The sequence below is a fragment of the Schistocerca piceifrons genome, chromosome 4 (genome assembly GCF_021461385.2).
Source record: "Schistocerca piceifrons isolate TAMUIC-IGC-003096 chromosome 4, iqSchPice1.1, whole genome shotgun sequence".
In the NCBI taxonomy this organism is placed as follows: domain Eukaryota; kingdom Metazoa; phylum Arthropoda; class Insecta; order Orthoptera; family Acrididae; genus Schistocerca; species Schistocerca piceifrons.
In genome coordinates, this window is record NC_060141.1 from 401,530,397 (window position 1) to 401,542,571 (window position 12,175).

The window sequence follows — 12,175 nt, forward strand, 5'->3', positions numbered from 1 at the left end:
GAATCAGGTCCAGGAGGGCAAAGGTGGTGTACTGGTTTTTCATCAGTTGACAGTCTGTGGAAGAAGCTAATCCATACTGCCTGCTTCATTTTTACAAATATGTTAAGTGGGATCTACAAAAGCTGCATAGATGTCGTTATAGTGCATTTTTATGGAATTCTTCAAGAAAGTTGTATCTGGATCTCATTTAGCCTGAAGTCATCCATAGAAAGTACAGAAACTCCACAAGAGACTTTACCTACTAACTGATAACCGAGAATGTGTGGTCGGCGGAAAAAATTGTAGAATGCAAAAACAAAAGTCTTCTGTTCGCCTTAAGGAAAGATTACGAAATTGACTGTGAAAGCTGTTGTGGAACTGCTCTTCACCATGTGTGATATCAGTTGTTGTGTCGATGTATTCTGGCTTAAACCAAGCTCCTACCTGACGATATTATAGAAGAACATCCATATTGCAATTTTAACTTGAGCTTGTGATTGTTACTAGTTGCTTAGCAAGTTAAACAAATTGCTTACAGTCTCTGTCTTATTCCAAACGATTTTCTTCTCGACGCATTTTTGGATTTTATTTCCTCACCATCAGATGGCATGTCTTGTAACGTTACAGAAATATGGGCGATGTTTATTTCACGGCGTTTCGGCAAAATATTACCCGTTTCTTTCATAACGACACTGCAGATACTACCATAAAAACTTAACACTAATGCCAAATGAAGTTATAAGTATTTGTTGTTATTTACTTACAACAAATCACATGAATTGTTATCCAGATTATCGTAGACAGCAAATACGTTTCAGTATCCTACCTCGTACTTTGTTACTTTGCTTGTTCATCTGTGAAGTAGGCTGTTGGATATTGCAATTCATTTGTGTGTCTGTGACAGTCTGCACATTATTCTACATGATGTTTTGCAAGTAAACAACAATTAGTACTAGTTAAACATGAGTTGAGATGACCTATAACTCTGTCATAATACCATTCATAACATAAACTGCTTAGGTGCTAACGCACTCTAAGCAAAAAACAACATTATGAAACACAATGATCTTTCGTAATTTTCAAATGTCCTTCGCTCTTGCTGGTTTTCTGTAGATGTTCCAAACTACCTGCCAAATTACTTGTCTGTTTCTCTAGTCTATCTCCATTCTCTCAAATATGCCGAACATATTATTTCATCTTACGTGTCGACGGCTCCCACCGGGATTACAAATGTTACTAGCTACCTAGGTTTGGGTCATTTCTTCCTCCAATCGCCAAGGACAATTATTGAATTTTTTTCTGGCACATCTACGTATTTGAAACAAAACTGATGCTGGTTCAGTACCCCATCGATTTTGTTTTGTTTTCCTTAGTGTAAAACTACACTAAGGAAAACTTATTTACTGAGGTGAGAGTCAGACAGATATATGCGTAAGTCTTCATATCCATCACCACCTCCATTATCCTGTGTGAATGACAGATAACAAAGAAGCAGTGTACAACTTTTGCTTTTTGTCACTATCCGAAAGACCAGCTTTAAGTAACTATGTAAGTTACTAACAGTTACATAGTCCTAATGACCTTACTGCAGCCTTCTCAAGAGGAGATCGAACCATCTGCAGCCTTCAGAGAAATGCGCGAAGGGCCACTGGATCCAATAACCCACTGGCCGTATGAATCATGAGGCTGTGATGGAAGCTCACACCTTGACCTTAGCGTAGAGAACCCGTGGGTACGGACAAGCTGTCTGTCAGCACACAGATGCAGCTGACAGCTGAACAAAAAAGAAATGAACGCTTTAACGTCACGTTGACGTCTAAGTCTTAGCATCGGGGCACAAGATCTTTTACTAAGGTATGAACGTTTTACAAACACACTGAACGAACCGAGAGTGTAACAGTCTCTGCTTCTTCACCATTTTCTGAATTTTATTATTAAATCAAGCTGGATCTTTCCTGTCGTCAATCCACTTACTGGGCACACACTTCTCCTCAGCACGATTTACAACCCATTTAAACTTTGTCCATAATCCTCTACGTACATCATATTGGAACTGAATAATGTTCTGTCATTGTCTAAGAGGGATGTTAAAAACTGCTTACCTATCTTCCCAGCAAAAATATTCTCCTAGCCTTATTGGTGGATTTATTAACGTTATTAACCATCGCCGCTGTGATGACTAACCCCTTTCTCTACATTGACACGGTCGATGAGATCAGACCTGTTTGTGTCTACAAGGTCTAAAATATTTCGATTGCGTGTCGGCTGTCGAACTAGTTACTGAAGACAGTTTTCGCAAAACGTGTTCAAAAGTACTTCACAAAACTATTTTTCCGTACCATCCGCAATGAATCCATAGACGTCCCAGTTTATACTCGGAAGGTTAAAGTCACTTCAGCTTCTACTGCATGATCTGGTATCTGCGTGACTGAGTGTAGATGTTCTTTGGATGATTCTGAAACTGTAAAGGCGAAATAGGCTGGCCGATAGACACAATATTTTTGTCCACTGGAATGAACACTCCCTCCCCCCCCCCCCCCCGCGCCCCACCCCCTTCTAAGACATCCAACCTGTCTTTTCGATACACATTCCATGCCTTGCTAAATATTTCAGAGCTTTACTCTTCGGGTTTCAGCGACCTTTCGATTCCGAGAAAAAATTTATCGTGACAAGTTCCCTGGAGGGCAGTAAGTTCAGGAACTTTGTTACGAATAATTCGACATTTTACTATTACAGTTGTGACAGTTGAATTGTTTTTACTGTGCACTGCCTAGCCTAACGGGCACTCAACGCACGTTCTACAAATACTCTGCTACCCGAATAGTTGCTTCCTTTGAGGAGTGCACCCATGGCTCAACAAGGGGAACCCTCAATTCTCCACCCCACTACTCAGATCCAGAGATCTGCAGCCAAGACCGTCAAAGAATCGACGCTCTAGTTGTAAGAAATCCGAGCATGGTTGAATAAATTAACTCATAATTAACCAGTCTAAATACAATTCTTCAGACCTGGAGCGAAGCGCTGCACCACAGAAAACTGCAACAAACGTCAGATTGTCATGAAGTGCCCGACGTGTTTAGATACGCACAAATTAGGCGGCATTACCGCCATCTGCGTTTTGAACATAGGAAAGATTACCTGGGACAATCGTAGTGTCCGATTGTTCCAGTTCAAATAAAGGCTTAAAAGATAAAAAATTCCAGTACCTCTCCGGAAACCATAGCCTTCATATCAAGGATCCAAATACAGGAGCACATACAGACAGCATTGAAGGAACGTAGTCTGCTATTAAAAGATCCTTACAAGGACCAAGGCAGTGCAAAGAGTTATTTGACTCTTACTTAATTGAACATTCAGGGCTACTGTTAATGACTCATTCGTTTCCAGAGATTTATATTTTCCGGAATATTACATGTAAATACATGATTGATGTAGAAATAGATCTCTGAACTCACCAGTTTTGCGCTCTACGAATGTTCTACGAGTACCTCCGTGGTCACATGACACGGGTCCAGATGGTAGTCAAGTGAGTTCCATACCATATGTAGCAACATCCCGTCAATGTTTATCACTGCTGCGTTGATGCGTTCTCTGAACTATTCCAGTGTTATTGTTAGTGAAACTACGTAAACATAGCTGTTAATGTACCTACAAAAAAAAAGTGACAAGGCGTTGGGTTAGGCAACCTGGGGGGCCAAGGGAACAGAGCTACATCATCTTCACCAGTGCGCCAAATCCATCGATGCGGAGATTTCGTCGTTCAGGTGCGACGAACGTCAGTGTTCCAACGAAGCGTGCCGTGTCTAGTCGGAAGATGAAATTTTCGGTATCAGCAGTCAGCTGTGGAAACAACTATGCCTGTAAAATATTAAGGTGAGAGGTACCCGTCACTTCCTTCTCACAGAAGAAAAACGGCCCATACCGCTTCGTCTGTGACATTACACAGAAAACTTTAAGCTTGGGCCAATCTCGTTCATGCGCCACAATTTCATGAGCATTTTCAGTGCCCCACACTCTCATATTATGACGATTAACATAATGGAAGGTTGGTCCGTCGCTGAATATTAACTTGGAGACGACATGTTTATCCTCAAGTACTTCCTGCACGGTGATCAAAAACTGAAAGCTCCGGTCATAATCACCTGATTTTAATTGTTGCACGAGCTGCAGACGGTACGGTTTGAAAAGTAACCGCCGTGGCAGGTACTAGCACAAAGTTTGCTGCGGTATTCCGAGTTCGTGGCTTGCGTGGAGTGTTAAATTTTTTGGACTGCTTACGAAACTACCCCTCATCCTCTCACAGTTGCATCTGGCACACATGATCGACTGCTACTTTTCTGTTTACAGAGACAACCATTGTCCCTAAATTGTCGATAACAACGCACAATTCTCTATTCTCATGGCGATTCTTCTTCTTAATTCCTTCCCAATGTACTTTCCACTAACAGATATACATGTTGCATACTCCAACAAACGAAAACCCTTTTCATGCTTTGTCATCATCATGTCAGGGCTTTACACTCGTAACGAAAACTGGTGGGCGCAATTCAAACTCGGTGAGTTTGCGTCTGAGTCAATCATGTTTGTATATGTAATACTTTAGAAAACAAAGAGCTTTGAAAATAAATGAATCATTTGTAGTACGATATTGCAGTGCCTGTTGCATGTCTAAAGGAAGAGGCACTGCGGTGACTACAGCCGTTATGAAGTACATAAAATGTATTCCATTTGTGAAGACGAACAACCATCACCTGTATTAGGGAATGACGACAGTGAAAATTGTGGCGGATCGATACTCAAATCCGGATTTCCCATTTTACGCGAGCGGCCGCTTTAATGGCTTCAGCTATCCGTGCACGACTCAGAGCCAGAGCCAAAACTTCATATGTCGTCTGTCTTGCGTCACAACCTGTTCTCATACATACGTTATTAAATTCTCCGACAGTGAATGACATTTTAATTGAAATTCGCTGCTAGCTATACGAGGCTAAATACGATACTGCAGTGTCTGTGTTGTTAAAAAGAATGATGCAATGTTCCTTCGGACATCCATGCATGTCTGAAGGAACATGCACTGCGGCGACTACAACCGTTATGAAACACGTGAAATGTACTCGCAGCTGTGGCGCAGGAACGACGACATATGGAAGTCTGGTTGTGGCCGCGAGTCATGCAGGGTAGGCAAAGCGCTTAAAGCGACCGCTCGCGTAAAATGGGAAATTCAGGTTCGATTACTGGTCCAGCACAAATTTACAGTATTCATTCCCTTATACAACTGATGGTTGTTCGTATTCGCAACTATTTATACATTTCATACATTTATAGTACTCCTGCGCCAACGGCCTTGCAGCAGTGGTAACACCGGTACCCATCAGATCACCGAAGCTAAGCGCTGTCGGGCTGGGCTAGCACTTGGATGGGTGACCATCCGGTCTGCCGAGCGCTGTTGGCAAGCGGGGTGCACTCAGCACTTGTGAGTCAAAACTGAGGTTGATTGAGAAGTAGCGGCTTCGGTCTCGGGAGAGCGGTGTGCTGACCACAGGCTTCTCCACATCCGCATCCGGTGACGCCTGTGGGCTGAGGATGACACGGCGGCCAGTCGGTTCCGTTGGGTCCGCCAGGGCCTGTGGACTGAGTTTACGTTTACGAGTTTACATAGTTCTCCTGTATTTTGTTGACACACGCCAAGATAGGCAGAAATGGTCAACGTAATAAAATATGAGAAGTCAGAGCTCGCACGGAAAGATTTAAGTGTTCGTTTTCCCCGTACGGTGTTCAGGACTTGAACGATAGAGAAACAGTCTGAAGGTGTTTCGATGAACTTTCTGCCAGCCACTTAAGTGTGAACTGCAGAGTAGTCATGCTGATGTAGATGTACCTGGCGTGATAGTATGGGGTACCTCTGGATACACAACACATTTACCTCTGGCTCCCATGGCCGGTAACCTGAACTGCAGGATTCCATTTCCGACGTGTTAGGTCTATTTTCAAGATCTCCTTGACATTACCTTTCAACAAGGTAACGTAAGATCGCATGTTGCCAGCGCTGTCCTGATCTATCTCGATACAGAACGTGTCCGACTGTTGCCCTCGTCAGTACGTTCTCCAAATCTTTCATCCACTGAAAACATCTCGACATGAGTAGCCCAGACACAGAACGACGCTACTGGCCAGGCATTACGACTGACGAACTCTGACATAGCGTATCTCTCATCCTAGATCAGTTCCACGCGATGCTCAGCCGTGTTAGAACTACTTTTGCTGCCTGAAGTACCATCTCTGTGTACTACAGACCGCACCCTGTATATTCCGAAATAACTTACGACTTTAGTCGTGTACTATTCCTACTATACTGTATATGCACAATGAGCAAAATTTAGAAAATTTAGTCTGTGCTATCCTTCTCAATATATCAATTTTAATGTCTAGCAGCATTATTTTTGTTGATAAATTTTGCCGACCATGAGATCTATAGAAGGCGCACTCAGCACCATGCCTCAAAAGTAGCAACTCTAATTCTCAGATTTATTTTCATCGTCCGTCATAATCATAATATATCGAACTGTCGGGTGTGTCCGCTGTTGGCCTTTGTGGCGACTTGCACTCTGCTGAGGAAACCTCTGATCAGGTCTCTGGGGGAGTGGCAGCCTATTCTTCCTCAAGAGCCGAAACAAGAGAAGGTAGTGATGTTAGACGCTGGGATCTGGAGCTAAATCGACGTTCTGACTCATCCCAATGGTGTTCCATTGGGTTCAGAGAAGTACTTCGGACAGGTCAGTTCATTGGAGTAATATTATCCACAGACCAATGCCTCACAGGTGCAGCTTTATGACAGGGTGCATTGTCGTGTTATACAATCAATCGTTCAAAAATGGTTCAAATGGCTCTGAGCACTATGGGACTCAACTGCTGTGGTCATAAGTCCCCTAGAACTTAGAACTACTTAAACCTAACTAACCTAAGGACATCACATACATCCATGCCCGAGGCAGGATTCGAACCGCGACCGTAGCGGTCGTGCGGTTCCAGACTGTAGCGTCTTTAACCGCTCGGCCACTCTGGCCGGCCAATCAATCGTAATCTCCGAATTGCTTCTCTACTCTATACAGGACTCAGCGCTGTAAAATGTGTTCAGATACTTCCGCATTTAGATTTCTCTTAAGCGTAACGAAGGGATCAAACCCTAACCACGAAAAACACTCCCATACTGCAACACAAGCGCCTCTGCACTTCACTATTGGCACTACACAAGACGGCAGGTAACGTTCACCAGGCATTCGCCAAACCCAGACAGTCCCGCCGGACTGGCAGTGTGATTAATCATTCCAAGGCACACGTTTGCAGTCATTCACTATCCAGTGGTGTCTCTCTTGACGAAATCTTAAGGGTCGCTTACCAGTGTCGGAGCTGCTCTACCATTGTAGCCCATTCTTTTTAATTCTCCACTCACAATAATCGTCGTAGCTGGACTACTGGTAGCACCTTGGAAGTCACGAGTGATTATTTCCGCTGATTTCAAATTCAAATGGCTGTAAGCACTATGAGATTTAACATTTGAGGTCATCAGTCCCCTAGACTTAGAACTACTTAAACCTAACTAACCTAAGGACATCACACACATCCATGCCCGAGGCAGGATTCGAACCTGCGACCGTAGCAGCAGCGCGGTTCCGGACTGAAGCGCCTACTCCGCGGATTTAATGTGATTTTTTACACCCACTGTTCGCTACGGTAGACAGGCCTCTCTGCCAGAACAAGAGGTCTTCCTGGTCTTGATTTATCTGTTGTCTTCCCTTTCCTTTTTCAGTTCAGAATCAATTGGGCAGATTTAGAAAGTCTGAAATGCCCCTGATGGAATTGTTACACACTTGATATCTAATGAATGACCCACATTCGAAGTCCCTTAACTATCTTGACCGACCTATTCTGCTTTTAGAGCTTCTCTACTGACAACACAGTACACCCCGCCTCTTTTTGTGGTGACAGGTCCGCCTCTCTTGACATTTAGTGGACACTTCCTCAGTACACAGGGGTATCCGGATACATTTACTCAGACAGTGTGGTTGTATTAACCAATACGGTTTGGTCTGAAAACAGTCAACACTCCTGCGCACGGGTCCGAATTCCTCTAATTTTACTATCGTCCTTATTTAGTAAGATGTGTGTAAGAGGGAGAAATGTTTATGAAACTGCAGTGCATGTTTTGTCAAGAAGTACGATGCATGTCCGAAGGAACGGACACTGTGGTGATTACAGCCGTCTTGAAATACATTAAATGTATTCGCAGTTGCGAATACTGACGACCATCAGCTGTATAATGGAATGCGACAATGAAAATTTGTGCCGAACCTGTATTCGAACCCGGATCTCCAGCTGTACGCATGGGATCGCCTTAACTTCTTTGGCGATCTGAGCACGACTCGCAGTCAGACGCAAACTTTCATGTGTCATCGTTCCTGCTCCACAACCTGTTCTCGTACACATATTATTTAATTCCTGTACAGGGGACGACATTTCAATTAAAAGTCGCTGCTGGTATCGGCGTTTAAATACCATCTTGCAGAGGCCGTGTTGTTAAGACGTGAGTTCATGCCCGAAGGAACTTTGCGTCGTAGTTCTTAACGACAAAGGTACAGCATTATCGTATTTATCCGCCGATTCCAGACAGCGACTCTCCGTCTGTATAGGAATTACGTAGTGCAGGTCTGGGTGTTGCCTTGTGTCGTGCACGAATAACCAAAGCGGTTAAGGCGACCGCTCGCTTAAACCGGCAATTCCGGTTTAGAGACCCGGCCTGACACAAATTTTTCATTGTCGTCATTGGATTACGATGACACATGGGCTACTATGAAGCTCGTGGTAGTATTACTGCGACTTAACAAGGAACCCCATGAGTGCGGGGTCTCAAGTTCCGTCTCTAGTAAGGCTCATATGAAAGTGTTTTGTTAAAAGCAATGACAGGAAAAATATTCGCAGACTCACCATGTGCATCAAGAGGGCGACAGAAAATGAGGTCCGGGAAGTGCAGAGATCAATCTTCTATGGGATATATGTATCGTACTTCACAAAATGGACATCGTCGACATCCAAAAAATATTGAAAACAAATCGTTAACTTGCACCATGAACACCGAATGAAAAATAGCGCGTCAGAGTGATCACAAAGATCCGCACTATCAAGATCTAATGCGAGATCTTTGGGTGTTACAAACCATGCGAGACGTTAAGCTAGGTATCCACTATTAAGGAAAGCTTATAGAATCATATTGGTGTAACGAAATCATGAGGACTGATGGAATATGATGGCATGAACCGAATGCGAAACTGTCTGTCGTAGAGCTTATCGTGCAATTGGCTCTCCTTTAAGGCGTAGCTGCATATAGTGCTACAATATGTTGTATAGTCTCGGAAAAAACAGCATCCAGAAGCTGAATTTGTCCAGTGGTTATAGGTGGTATGAATTGCAATGTCACGCACTTTTCTGGAGGGATAATTTGTTCAAAACGAGTATGTTTTGCCTAAAAATTCGTTATATTACGTCTTCCAATCCTGTAGTCTATTTGAAGTTATACAACTATCCACTTCTATCCATGAAATCACTGTGATCTATGTCGCGCGCAATTTGATGTACATAACGTAATAGGTCACTATCACGCACATCTTGTAAATTACACAAATAAAAAAAAATTGTATCACCTCAGTTCTGAGAGTTCCCGAACCTGTACAGGAAATTGGAATAGAGACCAACATAAACATCATTTCCGCTCTTTTTATTGCTCATGAAAGCCACACATTGCATTTTGTACCACCATACAGCGAGACTTCAGAGGTGGTGGTCCAGATTGCTGTACACACTGGTACCTCTAATACCCAGTAGCTCGTCCTCTTGTATTCATTCATGTCTGTATTCGCTGTGGCATACTATCCACAAGTTCATCAAGGCACTGTTGGTCCAGATTGTTCCACTCCTCAAAGGCGATTCGGCGTAGATCTCTCAGAGTGATTGGTGGGTCACGTCGTCCGTAAATGGCCCTTTTCAATCTATCCCAGGCATGTTCGATACGGTTCATGTCTGGAGAACATGCTGGCCCCTCTAGTCGAGAGATGTCGTTATCCTGAAGGAAGTCATTCACAAGATGAGCACGATGGGGGCGCGAATTGTCGTCCATGAAGACGAATGCCTCGCCAATATGTTGCCTATATGGTTGCACTATCGGTGGGAGGATGGCATCGTACAGCCGTTATGGCGCCTTCCATGATCACCAGCGGCGTACGTCGACCCCACATAATGCCTTCCCAAAACAGCAGGGAACCTCCACCTTGCTGCACTCGCTGGACAGTATGTCTAAGGCGTTCAGCCTGACTGGGTTGCCTCCAAACACGTCTCCAACGATTGTCTGGTTGAAGGCATATGCGACACTCATCGGTCAAGAGAACGTAATGCCAATCCTGAGAGGTCCATTCGGCATGTTGTTGGGCCCATCTGTACCGCGCTGTATGGTGTCGTGGTTGCAAAGATGGACCTCGCCATGGACGTCGGGAGTGAAGTTGCGCATCATGCAGCCTATTGCGCACAGTTTGAGTCGTAACACGACCTCCTGTGGCTGCACGAAAAGGATTATTCAACATGGTGGCATTGCTTTCAAGGCTCCTTCGAGCCATAATCCGTAGGTAGCGGTCATGCATCGCAATTGTAGCCCTCGGGCAGCCTGAGCGAGGCATGTCATCGACAGTTCCTGTCTCACTGTATCTCCCAATGTCTGAACAACATCGCTTTGATTCACTCCGAGACGCCTGGACGCTTCCCTTGTTGAGAGCCCTTCCTGACACAAAGTAACAATGCGGACGCGATCGAACCGTGGGATTGACCGTCTAAGGATAGTTGAACTACAGACAACGCGAACTGTGTACCTCTTTCGTCGTGGAATGACTGGAACTGATCGGCTGTCGGACCCCCTCCGTCTAATAGGCGCTGCTATGCATGGTTGTTTACATTTTTGGGCGCGTTCAATGACATCTCTGAACAGCCAAAGGGGCTGTATCTGTGATACAATATCCACAGTCAACGTCTATCTTCAGGAGTTTTGGGAACGAGGGTGATACAAAACTTTTTTTGTTGTGTATATATCGAGCAACTTTGCAACGTGCAAACACCACTTTTTGTAACGAGTGCGCCTTGTCCTCTCTTGAATATCCTCAGTTTTTCTTTTGCACTCGTACTGCTGCGGGCTCATTCGAAATCTGATCGTAATGTTTTTATTATGTTGTGGATGCTCTTCCATGTAAGTAAAATAGCTACACCACGAAGGTGACGTGCTACAGACGCGAAATTGAACCGACAGGAAGAAGATGCTGTGATATGCAAATGATTACCTTTTCATAGCATTCACACAAGGTTGGCACCGGTGGCGACACCTACAACGTGCTGACATGAGGAAAGTTTCCAACCGATTTCTCATACACAAACAGCAGTTGACCGGCGTTGCCTGGTGAAACGTTGTTGTGATGCTTCGTGTAAAGAGGAGAAATGCGTACCATCACGTTTCCGACTTTGATAGAGGTCGGATTCTAGCCTTTTTGCGGTTTATCGTATCGCGACATTGCTGCTCGCGTTGGACGAGATCCAATGGCTGTTAGCTGAATATGGAATCGGTGGGTTCAGGAGGGTAATACGGAACGCCGTGCTGGATCCCAACGGCCTCGTATCACTAGCAGTCGAAATGACAGGCATCTTATCCGCATGGCTGTAACGGATCGTGCAGCCACGTCTCGATCCCTGAGTCAACAGATGGGGACGTTTGCAAGACAACAACCATCTTCACGAACAGTTCGACGACGTTTGCAGCAGCATGGACTATCAGCTCGGAGACCATAGCTGCGGTTACCCCTGACGCTGCATCACAGACAGGAGCGCCTGCGATGGTGTACTCAACGACGAACCTGGGTGCACGAATGGCAAAACGTCATTTCTTCGGATGAATCCAGGTTCTGTTTACAGCATCATGATGGTCGCATCCGTGTTTGGCGACATCGCGGTGAACGCACATTGGAAGCCTGTATTCGTCATCGCCATACTGGCGTATCACCCGGCGTGATGGTATGGGGTGCCATTGGTTACACGTCTCGGTCACCTCTTATTCGCATTGACGGCACTTTGAACAGTGGACGTTACATTTCAGTTGTGTTACGACCCGTGG

General features: G+C 44.6%; 1 pseudogene; it reads left to right on the forward strand.

The window, feature by feature from the left end:
• Positions 1–5,313: 5,313 nt before the first annotated feature.
• On the forward strand, positions 5,314–5,431 carry LOC124796867 (annotated as a pseudogene).
• Positions 5,432–12,175: the final 6,744 nt, after the last annotated feature.